The sequence below is a fragment of the Pseudochaenichthys georgianus genome, chromosome 15 (assembly GCF_902827115.2).
Source record: "Pseudochaenichthys georgianus chromosome 15, fPseGeo1.2, whole genome shotgun sequence".
Classification (NCBI taxonomy): Eukaryota; Metazoa; Chordata; class Actinopteri; order Perciformes; family Channichthyidae; genus Pseudochaenichthys; species Pseudochaenichthys georgianus.
In genome coordinates this window covers 34,697,618-34,712,262 of record NC_047517.1, presented here as the reverse complement: position 1 = coordinate 34,712,262, position 14,645 = coordinate 34,697,618, and positions in this window count along the sequence as shown.

Genomic DNA, 14,645 nt, shown 5'->3' with positions numbered 1-14,645 from the left:
ACACCTCCTCATCACTCCACCGCTCCCATGGTTTTTTTTGTGTTGCTAAGTTATTCTCTCTGCGTTGGTGCGCGGGGCTAATGCTAATAATGCTAATGCTAGCAAATACAATGGCGGCTTCACAAAACGTTTCAGAGTTTTACGGGGCGTGGTTTGCAATTCGCCCAGCCAATCAGAAATTGGTAATTTTTTCTCCCCAGGATAGTACCACCTCTCTAGCAGGCACTAACAATGGGGGTAAAAGTTCTCTGAACTAAATTCTCTTTTTGGTGTGAACGCAAAATTCCAGGCGCTGACGGAACTAAACGGGAAAAGTACGGGTAAAAGTATCCGGTGTGAACGCGCCTCTTGTTATCTACATTTCTTAACATTTTCTTCAGTATAGTTTCTGCAGTACAAGCAATAGCGTGTCGTGTTAGAAATCCAATTCCATTGCACTCACTGCAGGTCATCCTTAATAAGCGCATTAGCTGTTTAAAATGTAAATGCATTTGGTCAAGTTCTTTATTTGCAACAGGGACACTTTTAATCCGAAAGAGTGCACAGAACAATTTGTAAGATGCAAATGTACTAACAGTTTTATTTGTTCGTTTTTGCAGAGGACAGATGTTGCAAATCCAACTCAATTTAGCTGATTTCATTTATTTTACAGAGTCATTGTCATCAAGCCAAGACTCTTAACATGCAGGCCAGTTAATCTGGGAAGTGAAGGGGAGAAAGTGAGCGTTCGCCTCGTAAAGGTGCTGCATGCCTTTGCAAAATAAAGTAAAGTTGGAAAACACAATTCATCAGCATCCACTTTACAGCCGTCCATAGTTACTGAAAAAGCTTTAGGTTTTAGTCTTAAATGTTTTTATTAGAGTGCCTTTATTTCCATCATTTGTTTCTTTTATTCTGCCTCCAGTACTGCTTTCTAGCCTCAATTAAATAAAGTATATGACAAAGGAACAAGTAGGGATAAATAATATTTCTTACAAAGTCGTTGTATATGATAATGATAACACATTTTTCTGAATAAATTTTGATATAAAAAGGTGGTTTTATTGGAGTAAAATTCGAAGATTTTACGTGTACAGTAAATAGAAAGCAATAAACACAAAAAAATATATATATATCTAATTATTTTAAATAATCAATGTTATTTTTCTGGTCTTGTCACCTGGTGTGTCTTTGTTTTTTGCTACCTGGTTGGTTACGTATTAGTAAGTCAAATGTTGTATATTATACATGGATTGCCAACTCATTTCTACATGTCTTTTTCACTTAATGTTAATATCTGTATTTGTGGATGTCATTGTTTGTGTTTGTAAAAAATGAAAAAGTAAAGAAAGATATTGTTTAAAAAATAAATAAAATAAATAATAATCTAAATTATAATTCTCGTTATTATGTAATGAAAGCTGCTTCTCATACAGTACAGTATGTCCTTAGCCAGTGGCGGACCGGACATCGGGACGTTCGGGACAAATCCTGATGGGCCAGTACCGAAGTGGGCCGGGGTCAGACGATGTGGGCCGGTCGGATAAGTCACTAGCACCCCCCCCCACCCCCGTTGACAATTTACTAGTGGTACCGAAGTGGGCCGGTCGAGATGCCCGGGCTGATTTTTAGTCCCAGTCCGCCCCTGTCCCTACCCGAGTATCATATTTAAAGTGGTGGAGGTTTATTCTGGCTGCGGGGTGTAATCAGTTGATGCAACCTCTCGCACCTCTCTGGTGAAAAGACGCTGAAAGCCAGATAATTATTCCACATGTTCCACAGGTAATAGATAGTGGGGAGTCAGGCGAAACACGGCAGCTCTGAGCTCATTAAGGACTCTGTGTTTCACAGATGTTGGCACTTCAGACACTTTCTGTCCATTTGAAGTTGGGAAAGGACGTGAGGGGAGTTTAATTAATTTCATGCAGGAGAACAGAAAAACCTTTATAGAGGTGAACGAGTCCGAAAGCAAACTGAGGAGGAATCGAGCGTGACTTCTCGTACTGACGGCCAATTAAAACGGAGCATGTTAGCTGCAGGACGGGTTTGAGTGTATGAGATATACGTCATGGTAGTTATAGCTTCTTAAATTAACAAGAACATGATTTGGGTTACAAAATACAATATAGTTAATATTCAAAGAGACATTCAGACATTCCCTCTTGACCACTCTTATCATCCCACAGGCCATAAGACTACTAAACACCTGAACTTTGAAACAACATCCGTAACATTAATCTGGCAGCTACTTAGAAATGATGTAACTAATATATCATATTCCAATAATTTGTATATAGACTCTTATTGCACTATTTCCCTCAGATATATTTGTCTTTTTGTATATACTATTTGTTCTGTTTGTCTGTTTTATTGTGTTGCACTGTTGGAGGAGCCTGTGACCTAAGATTGTCATCGTCATAACTACACTGTAGCTACGTAATATGACTAATAAAAGCCTTGAACCTTGAACTTATGTATACTAGCAAAACAGAATACAAGTTTTATAGTATCACAGATGGATTTTTATTTTATTCTAACAATCTTTGGTGACCTTAACTCAGCATGCTGCTCTTCACAGTCCAAAAGAGAAAATCATTTAGGAATCATTCTATGACAGCTTGGTCGAGGTCCAACGTTATAACTCTCAAGTTTAGGCTAGCTGATGTCTGTGTCAGTTTGACCCAGAACACCGTCTGCAGCACATAAACAATGATAGGTCATTATTTTGGCTTTGTATTACGTTGGAATATAAATTAAGCTGACAGAAATAAACTCCTCGGTCGTTTATGGAAGTGAGCTGCCAAGAGGTCGATTGCAAACCTCGTCGCAGCAGTCAACACGTTAGGGGTGTGTTGACTGCAATAAAAACGGTTGTAAAATTGGTATTATTATTATTTAACTTAACTTCCATTCTGGCAGACTTATAGCCCCTATAATATATTCAGAGTGGCCGTATTTTTCATGAGGATTACATGTATTTATTTGCAATGTCACAATGGCATCCTACATGGAAAACAGCACAAGTCCTTGTCACATTGCATATTTGCATATCTGCCTTTGATTACAGCTGAAACATAGCAATAGACAGATGGGACACTTTATTAAAACATTTTCATATTTTAAGTTTGATGCTGCCTCTAAAATATTGCCTTAAAAATCGTATACCGCATAAAAACTCATTACTTTATGCAAGAGTGGCATGCTTTTTATCGCTAATTTGATCACAGGCAGGCAGCTATAACCATAGGGTATCACACACACACACACACACGCACACACACACACTTAAACTGTACATAAAACAGCTTCTTATTTCCTTTTTTCTTAAGAGCAAGTGGGCCAATTATCACATTTTATTTGATTCCGTGTTCCTCGAACCCCGGCAGCTGTTCAACACAAACAGTACAGGAGAACTCATTCATTTATATTTTGTTCATGTGGTGTCTTTCCCTGTATCATGCCCGAGTACTCATACACAATTCCTCATCTCTACTTTTGTGTACCTATTCAAACAAGGAGAAATTGATATGTGATTAAAGAAATGAAAAGTTATTGCTTGCTGTAAATTGGGTGGAAATTAAAGCAAACGCATGCAGATTGCCTTTCGTACTCATATTTAACTTAACTATTCCCCATACTAAGATGATCCATTGTTCTTCATTAATATGCAACTCACTATTTGTCCCCTCTCAAAGGATATATGAGAAGTTACTTTGTTAAAGGCATTCATTCAACAAAGAAAAAGTCATTTCAATTGAAAGCGAAAGACCCATTCCGTTTTGCAACACACCCCCCGAGCAGACTCAGTGTTGATATTTAGTGCAATGGAACAACTCTGTCTTCTCAGCTCACACAGTGTGTGTGTCCCCCAAACACACACACACACACACACACACACACACACACACACACACACACACACACACACACACACACACACACACACACACACACACACACACACACACACACACACACACACACACACACACACACACACACACACACACACACACACACACATCTCTCCTCATCCAGACTGGAGTATCCCTTGGCTGTGTCAGACACTTAAGCCCCTGACTCGTCTGATTTACAGGGGATGAAAAGGGGGAGTTTAGATGTTAGTCGATGAACTAGAGCTATGCTAGCTTTCAGCGCTGTCCTCGCTGTCCGCCGTAATAGTATTTTACTGCCGCCCAACACATTTACTGCAGCATCGGCTTTGGGGCTTCATGTGTGCAGGATTCTCAGCCAGAGACGGAAACAAAGCCAAGTAAGTCCTGATGTATACCTCACAACCACAACACAACTAACGGCACATAAACAATGCTAATAGTTAGCGTCTGATGTGAAATGTCTGATAAATATAACGACTTAGAATTAATTTCATATGGATGTTGTTGCAGTTTTCCTGGTTGTTAATCATTCGTAATATCCTTTTTTTCCCTTCATGTCAATCCAATTCTATAAGGTGTCCACAATTATAAAAATGTAATTTGCTCGTTCTAATCTACATTATTAGCCAGCTGTAAATAAAAATGAAAACACTTATTTTTGAGTGAAATAGACAAATCACACAATTGATATTGATGGATTTGCAAGCCTTACTAAAAGTGATTAGAGTATTAAGGTGTCTTCTTTCCACGTGTTAGGTATCAAATTTAAGATATAAAATATCAGTTCTATTTTCTCCCTGTCGAGTCCTTCCAGCATCACTTTCTGCCACAGATTCATCCCATATTTCCACCTCGAACTGACGCTGCGATGGATGTGTAGGACACTAAACCCACTATGCACCGCTCTCACACTCACTACATCATATCTGGAGCTACGAACACAGTAACCCAATATCTGGAGTTTCCCCCGGCTTTGCTGGAGTTCCCACCCACCCCTGAGGTCCACCCTTGGCTTCGGCCCTCATGATTCACAGAGGACAGGAAAAAGGCTGAGTGGAGACATGTAATCCATTACTAGAGGAGACGGAGGAGGGCGATGCGGAGGAAGAGGAGGGAAAGGAATATGTGGGGGTGAAAGAGGAGTGGACAGGAGGAATGGAGATGGCAGGAGATATGTGGGATGTGGGATGGACGGCTGGAGGAAGGGGATTTTGCTAGTCTGTAACAGTTCATAACAGGTCTGGACTCCCACAGGCAAATGGAGACGGGGGGGGGGGTGGGGGCCGGTTGCTTTTGAGCCTTCGAAGGAATTAGTTCTCAGTGCAAATAAAAGTACTTACTCCTAGTGGATTAGCTGTATTATTCAAAAGGGCATTAGGATAGTTTTTGTATGTTTTCGAGCAACCACATCTGGCAGCAACATGGAGGCTGAGAGGAGAAATGTGCAACAAAAAAACCCTTTGAAACAACTGACGGAGAAGCAGATGCAAGACTCCAAAATACACTATCAACACGGTTATGCTATTTTAACATTATAAATTGATGGTAAAGTATTTGTTTAAATGCAGTCATTGTGTCACAGTAACTTATTTTGATATGCTCCAAAACACACGTGGATTTCCCTTCAGTTTTTCTCACAAAATACAAGCACCACGATGGACTTGTTCAAAAAGAAAGAAATGCATGCAAAACAGGATCCTGCTCTACTGTAAACGTATGACTTAGTATATATATTCCTACCACAACAGTCCTGAAAAGATCTTATAATGCATCATTAGAAAAGTATTACAAAAAGTGCATTATAAACCACATCCAACTGCTCTGAAAACAGGTGCAAACGTCCTATCAGAGTGTTTTAAAGTGGCTGTGTTCAAGTGTCCTTAGATAACCACAGAACATCTCCAACGGACTCAGTGTGAGCCCTTCCCTGTCTCCCAAAATGAGCTCTTTTTCTGCAGAGGACCCAAGCTGCATGCTTTGTGGTGAGTTGTCTGCTTTTATTTATATCGACAGAGAGAGGAGGTGGGGGAAGCTGAGATTATGAGGAGGAGGAGGAAGAGGAGGAAGGATACCACCACCCGCCCAACACATACTGTACTAGGACACCGCACTCCAGAGAGGAGCTGCACCTGCTGGGCCTCTGACACGCAGGGCTCATCTTCACTAACACCTCGTATATTATAAACACACACACACACACACACACACACACACACACACACACACACACACACACACACACACACACACACACACACACACACACACACACACACACACACACAAACTCTATTTTAGCTTTGTCTATGTCATGTCTTTACTTTTGCCAGTGTCTTTATTTGCTATCTCCGTCTTGCCAGTGAATTCTGTAAATGTTGTTTTTATAAATAACTCAACGTTGTGTTTAAGTCATGACGTCCTATTGAAGTAAGTAACATCTTAAAAGACAATAAAACAAATGATGTAAAAGTAGTTCAATGAGAGTAATCTTGTCATCACTTAAAAGTGCTCTTAAACAATGATAGTGTGTTGACATGCATGCAAGTGACAACACGGGATTCAAAAGGTACACAAGACACTCGGATTGTCATCGCTGCTGTGATGCTGACAGCTTCATCTTAGACCTCTGATTCAAACGATGCCACATCCCGTTTTAAAACCACTCATTAGATCAGACCACTGCTGCCCACTTTACAAATAAAAACCAAATGGACTCTGATAAAAATCTATGTCCACATGCTGGATTTGGTTACATGGGTAAAACTAAGATTTGCCAAGTTGACATTATTTCCTTTTCTTCCCTTGGAATGTGGACATTTATACTTTTGTGGTACGTAAGAATGTCTGTGAGGGCAAAAGGTAATTACTGACTGGAAAGCTCCAGTCCAGTTCAGGGTTGGACCAATTCATGTGGGATTGTTTATTTGTCAAACGTTGTATTACATCTGTCAGGCCCCCTTTTGAAATCCCAGGCTTTTGAATCCCTGATGCCGATGTAAGTGTTTTTTTAGTCGATTTAACCCACAGAAAAGTCAAACAATAAACAGGCAGCTCAGAAAGCTAATATTTTCTGAATCAGATATTTATTTAAGAGGCAAAAACTGGACGAGCTTCACATTATTTGTGTGATCAAAAAGCACTTTTCGCCGTTCGGTCCGCAAAGCTTTCAAGTCGGGCCACGTTCAAATAAATATGGAAAGCGGCCTGAAGTCTAAAATCACACACAGATGAGGAGGGCTGATGTGGGGAGTCACACGCCGTGGGAGCCCATGTGCTCACTGCGGGAATATAAATGGAGTTTTTAATTGTTTCTGACTCTGGACTGTGGGCTGGGTCTGGGTAAAGCCAATTAGGAGAGTGGAGGAAACAGTGAAGGATTGTCTGAGGAAAAAGGCTCTGACTCTCTGGTAGACAGGCAGACAGTGTGTGTGTGTGTGTGTGTGTGTGTGTGTGTGTGTGTGTGTGTGTGTGTGTGTGTGTGTGTGTGTGTGTGTGTGTGTGTGTGTGTGTGCGTGCGTGCGTGCGTGCGTGCGTGCGTGCGTGCGTGCGTGCGTGCGTGCGTGCGTGCGTGCGTGCGTGTGTGTGTGTGCGTGCGTGCGGGTGTGTGTGTGTGTGTGTGTGGGTGTGGACTAGCATTACTATACTTGTGGGGACCTAAATCTGTTTACATAGTCACGTGTGGGGACTGGCTTCCCTTATGGCAGGGGTGTCAAACTCAAGGCCCGGGGGCCAAATCTGGCCCGCGACTTCATTTAATGTGGCCCGCAAGAGCTTGCAAAGAATATAATATGTTTATTATACGGTTACATGCCACTTTACAGAAGCAGGTTGCCCATAAACTACATGTCCCACAATGCATCTCGTTTTGTGACATGCGCACTGAAGAGACTTACAATTATTTGCCTTGGACTTCTGCTTTCAGACGTAGTTAATTACTATGTTATTATCCTATCCGATAATAATCAAATTCAGAGGCAATAATGTAATATAATACATTATATATATATTATATATTTATATTTATATAGTTACAACCGGCCCTTTGAGTGCAACCATAATGTTAATGTGGCCCGCGATGAAATTGAGTTTGACACCCCTGCCTTATGGGGACAAATTGGAGGTCCCCATAAGGGAATCATTAATTTTAGGGTGAAGACTTGGTTAGGGTTAGGGTCAGACATGTGTTGGTTATGGTTAAGGTTAGGATAAGTCTCCAGGAAATGCATGTAAGTCAATGTAATGTCCCCTGAAGTGATGTATACATGGTGTGTGTGTGTGTGTGTGTGTGTGTGTGTGTGTGTGTGTGTGTGTGTGTGTGTGTGTGTGTGTGTGTGTGTGTGTGTGTGTGTGTGTGTGTGTGTGTGTGTGTGTGTGTGTGTGTGTGTGTGTGTGTGTGTGTGTGTGTGTGTGTGTGTGTGTGTGTGTGTGTGTGTGTGTGTGTGTGTGTGTGTGTGTGTGTGTGTTATTATGCTTGTACTGTTTGAGTCTGTCTGTGTTGGACTACTGGAGCATACTTTGTGTCTGCATCTGTGTGTGTGCAAGTGAGTGCTTTGCTGTCTGTGTGTGTGTGTTAGAGAAAAAGCCAATGCACTTTAAGTTTGGGCGAAGAAAATGTCATATGGCATATCTGATTACGTGTTGTAATGTACAGTATTTAGATTGTTTCCCCTGAAACTGAAAGCCCTGGCCGCTGCAATAGTATCTGCAGATTGAAATCAGACCCAGAACTTTGCTCAGACTTGGAAGTGAAACAGAGAGAAAGAGCAATACCGCAAAACTCTGCTCTTTGGTTTTATGTGACTTATGTGGTGCTTGAATTTCACCCATTGTTTTGCAGAGTCAAAACAATGTTTCACGATGAAGCGAAACGCGGTCAGTGGAATTTATGGGGCAGGTCACCAATGCGAAACTGTGTCGAGTATGTGAGGTTGAACCATGCGTGTCTGTGGAGCGGTGTCACTGAGAACAGGTTCCTGTGTTCTCATTGTGTTCGGCATTTAAAGTCCGTCGAAAGCTGAAGTGCAACATGTGAGAGGCAGACAGAAACAGGCCGAGGAATTGAGTCTTCATGGTCAGCAGCAAACACACATGGCTTTTTGTTCAAATCATGTTGTGAATTATAAGTTCCCACTCTTCTCTATTACCACTTTACGGCCTATGATTTATGAGGACAATACGGCAGACATTTGATCTTGTCTTTTGATTATTTGGACCAAAACATGACATTTACCATTAATAGTTTGACCCTGATATGGCTACACTTATCCTAATTAATAAAAAAAAACTTTTCTTTAGAGATTTCAAGCTTCTGGGTCAGGAAAACATTAGAAAAAGCTCAGATCTATGCAGCAACGACGTGAATAACATTTGGACAAGACATGACATACTCTCACACCCAGCAAAGCACTCTGATTTGGTCGTCAAGAACGTGTTCCACACTGCCGAGATGTGTGTGAGTAAAGACTTAGCTGTACAACAGATGCCTAGTAAACCCAAGCAAGTATCCTAAAAGAGAGAAAATGCTATGTTCTACCACGGGTTTGAATCCATAGTCATATCAAATGATTAAAGCATTTGTTTCTGGGCACTTCAGTTTGGGAGAATAATAAAGTCAGAATGACAGAACAAGAATAATAGGGAAGTGAAAGAGCAGCAAATTAAATAATAGAGAGTAAAAAGTGTGCAGAGCGGACGGGGTGTGAACCACTCAGAAGATGCCATAACACAATAAAAAAGATGAACTGCATGAATTCACTCCAAGACTACAACACTGTCGACTTTTACGACAAAATTGAAAGCTCCACTTTCGCTCTGATTTATTGCCTGAACAATTTTTCTACTTCTCCCTCTTTTGCGTAGTTTCCCAGTTTTAATCAAATTTGCAGTGGTCGAGTCGCCGCCCATAAACTGAAAAGTGCTTGCCGTAATATTAACGATGCGAAGACACACACATTCTCTTGTTGGTGTGTCGTGATTTGTCGGTGACTTACAAGGACAATGCTGCTGCTGTGGGGTTGTCCTAAGGCAGGGCAGGTAGTGTTGTTGTTTCATGGAGTGCAGTAGCAGCGGAGGGAAAGACCTTGGGAGGTGTTTGATGATGTGATGGCAAAGTCAATGCATAGGACACACAAACACACACTGTACAGTCTCACGTACAGTACCAACAACAGCGCACAATTGGACATTCTCAATACTCAAAACATTGCATATAGCAAATCAGTAATCCTTTGCTCATAGACATAATACATATACAAATGCATCTCGACTCACACAGACAAAGCTCTAAGCCACTCTTTTGTTCCTGAAACACCCAATTCTGTGGTCGACCAACTTCACAACAACACACACCAGGGAGAGCTGACCTTCACCACCACACACACACACACACACACACACACACACACACACACACACACACACACACACACACACACACACACACACACACACACACACACACACACACACACACACACACACACACACAGACATCACTTCATCAGCCACCTCAACTCTGCCCCAGGCTGGGTGGAGGGTGGGAGGGTGCTGTGTTGGAGTTTGGAGGCAGGACACACAGACCTTGAGCAAGTGAAAATAAATAAATAGTCCAAAAGAGGTTTCGGTATAAGCCTTTCAGAATCAAATAGCAATGATTGATCGCTTTTAAACGATGCTGCATACCTCAGATAACCTTTGATGACAACATTTATATTTGTCGAGCACATGTTTTAGATTTAATTATACCATATGCATGTATGGCATTGACTAGGTATATGGTAGAGTTAAGGTGGGGCAATTAAAGCTACTTGGTAAAGCTTAAAACAAATATTTGATAGTTGATAAACCAACAAAGATGCGGTCAAAATGCGGCATCATGTTGTCCATGAAGAACTACAGACTTGATATTGCTTTATTGGCTCGGTTTGAACATCCAGAACAAAAGAAGTGATCATGATGATAACCTCATAATTATAGGAAGGATATCCAATTATTTGGTTTCCAACTGTTCTCATGCCAACACTAATGCATCACATGACCCTTTACACTACATCTCCTGCAGCTGCATTCTCTCACACCCACACACACACACACACTCAAAACACACACACACACAATGCGGGATGTGGCTCGGGATGGATTCTCTGGTTCCCGAGGGGGCAGTTTAGATGGTCACGCCTTTCCCTCTGTGCCCCTGACACATTGCCACTGTCTGTTTCACATTTAACATGGCACCCCTACCCTACCACACACACACACACACACACACACACACACACACACACACACACACACACACACACACACACACACACACACACACACACACACACACACACACACACACACACACACACACACACACACACACACACACACACACACACACACACACACACAAATCAGGAGACCCACATGCACACATGTAAATGCTTTCACTGACACTGCCTGTTTCACATTAGAAACATACACATGTGCATGCATACAACACATACATCCATCTGAACCTAACTGACAAGCATGCAGACACACACACACACACACACACACACACACACACACACACACACACACACACACACACACACACACACACACACACACACACACACACAATAGCTCTGTCCCAGCCTGTTTGACATTAAAGCCGAGTCCCTCTGCACCAGAAGGCAGTTGTTTATGTAGATATAAACTATTGCGCTAATTACCCCATATGTAGTCCTCCAAAAACAATGACACTCTCTGATGAATATTTAACGATTTAACTCATACATATGCATAATAAAGATATGTGTGCACACCATCAAACACTGCCTGATTAGAAACTATCACAAACAAACTGCATGAAAATGGCTCTTGTTCTTTTCCTATAGCGACTATCTCAAACATCCCTTTCGCCGAAACTATCAAACAAGGTATTTAACATGTTAACTTTCGTTTAGAAGTAACATCACATCCTCTGTACTGCGGGGAATAACATCGTGACATGTCAGGATTCTGTATTTGACACGCTTCTTGGCCCACATAAAACATCACACGGTAAAAATATGTCCTAAAATATAATTATGTTAAGAAATCTGTTTGAGGAAGTGATCATTTCCCAGCAGGTGGCTATGACAAGCACTCCTTAAGATGTGAAACTAAATATTGACCAAATCAAACTTTGACTGAATCACACAACAGGAAGCAGCAACAACAACCTTTACATCTGGTGTCACAACTATAATTATAGGAATTCCAATACCATGCATATACATTTAAATATATTTCCTTCCAATTAAAGGTGGGGTAGGTACGTTTGAGAAACCGGCTCGAGATCGCTAGAATTTGAAAATACACAACCGGAGAAAATCTGCTACTTCCTTACAGAGCCCCTCCTCCAACACACACATGACCAATGAGGGCACGAGATCAGTTTGTGCCCCGATTGCAGGCTGACAGGCAGGTAGGCCATCGGCCATTGGTTGTACTTTTTACAGTATTACGGCTTCTACAGATGACATTTTTTATGGATCTTTTGTCAAAGCACTTAAGATATTCATTGCTATCGGGATGTTAAGAGCATTCCATGGAATATAACAACAATTGTATCTCGAGCCGGTTTCTGAAACGTACCTACCCCACCTTTAACTCGTGGCTTCCTTGGATTAATCATTTTCAAGAACCTTCAATATTGTCAATGCATGGTCCAGGCAATGATGAGGAAACCTGGGGGTAAGGGTGCGTTTGTACATCCATAGATCATATAACAATGCCAGAGCAAGTCAATGCATGTTCATGGTCCACTCCACAGGCTAAACAGCTTTGTAGATTTGTTTCAGTGTTCTGGGCATATTTGTCGTGTTGTTTCTATGTTGTGGTTGTGTATGTATAACTAGGATTTATGTGAGCATGTAAACGATACATGAGAAGTGGCCGGCAGCATGTTGAGTGTGTGTGCTTACCCAGCAGAAAGCAGAGTGACATGGTGAAGGTGGAGACCTTACAGAGGTGAAACCCAAGGCATGGGGACTCATACTTGGGAGGGTTACGGCCCGTAATAAGTTATCATCAAGCAGGCAGATGACAGCTTCCTGTGAAGAGGCAGGAGAGAGGAGACAGATAGATTTCAGTCAGACATGGTAAGTATGGGAAAAGACTTCCAAGAGGTTTTCCCGTGCGTGCAAACACACACACAATTACACCCATGAGCATGCATGTGTCCTCAGGCGCTTTTCTTACATACATATGAAATGCATCATTACATTTCTGATATATAATATTCAGTGTGTAAATAATCAAAACAGCTGTTGATAGCTTAGAGTCGACTCTTCTCTTCTTAGTAAAGCGTCATTGGATATCTCTTGCATGATGAAGATGATAAAAAAGCGTTCTTGCATATCAATCAAGCTTTTATTTAATCAAACAATACTAAGGCAAGTTTATTTATATAGCACCTTTCAACACAAGGCAATTCAAGGTGCTTTACAAAAATGAAAGACATTCAGACAAAGGCATTTAAAAACAGTAAAAGATAATAAAAGAAACATTAAAAGAAAAAATACATGAATAAAAAGTTACAGTGCAGTTTAAGATATGAATAGTTCACACAGAAGTTCCACTTTACTGATGAACACAACGGCTCAGTTTCAATTAAAAGCAGCGACAAAAAGAAAAGTCTTCAGCCTGGATTTAAAAGTAAGGAATATACCATAAGCATTTCTCCTTTTGCTCTTTAACACAACAAACATCGAAGTGAAACCTTACCTTTAGTTTAAAAACACGCAAGTCAAGACACATTTAATTCTTCCGGGTCGAATGTACTTATTGTACGTCGCTTTGGATAAAAGCGTCAGCTAAATGTAATGTCATTTATCTCTCATATCATCATCTTTCTGGGAGATAAAGTCAAACATTGAAAACGAATTATGAAATATAAAGCCTCTTGTACATGAGCTTAGATGAGGACAATATTGCAGTTGTGACAGAGAACTCACAATGTGCCAACCCATAAACCAAATCACTCTGCAAACAAAAATAATGAATCCATGCATTCTGCCACAATACTCATATTTCAAAGCATATAGCAACAAACCAATATTCGTAAACAAGCACATGTTATTGGTCGACCGTGTTTCCATGTTAGCAACATCGTGCGTTGACCGTCGGGACACATGATACAGCAGTGTTTCCTGGAATCAGTTAGAGGTCAAAGAGGCCGAAATATTACACTCCTCAACACAGCCACAATCTGTCTGCGCCGCGAATAAATGAGCACTAATCGGAGTTCAGCGAAGAGAAAATAAACTCCCTCCTATATATGATGAGTGACAGAGAAGGGTCATGATAAGCTATGCTTTTAACTTTGTAATTGTTATGAGATTAATCACTTTTAGTATGTGGGAAAATACACAAGTATGCAAGCTCATAGCTCATACACATAAACAGCTTTCATCAAATACACATAGCCACATAGTACCACGTATACACGCACAACTCGCACACCTGCAAAGAACCAACATATCCAAACACAACAATGATGTTAGTTTAAAACTTAATTAAAATGTAATGTAGCAAACTGAGATTTTGCCTAAATGCCGCTAAAATATAACCTACATCATTTTGTAAATTTGACAGGCATTTTGTAGTAATCCATTTTTCTGTTTATCATGTTAACATGTGTACAAGAGATACTTTGCTTAAAGGTGGGGTAGGTACGTTTCAGAAACCGGCTCGAGATACACTTTTTGTTATATTCCATGGAATGCTCTTAACATCCCGATAGCAATGAAT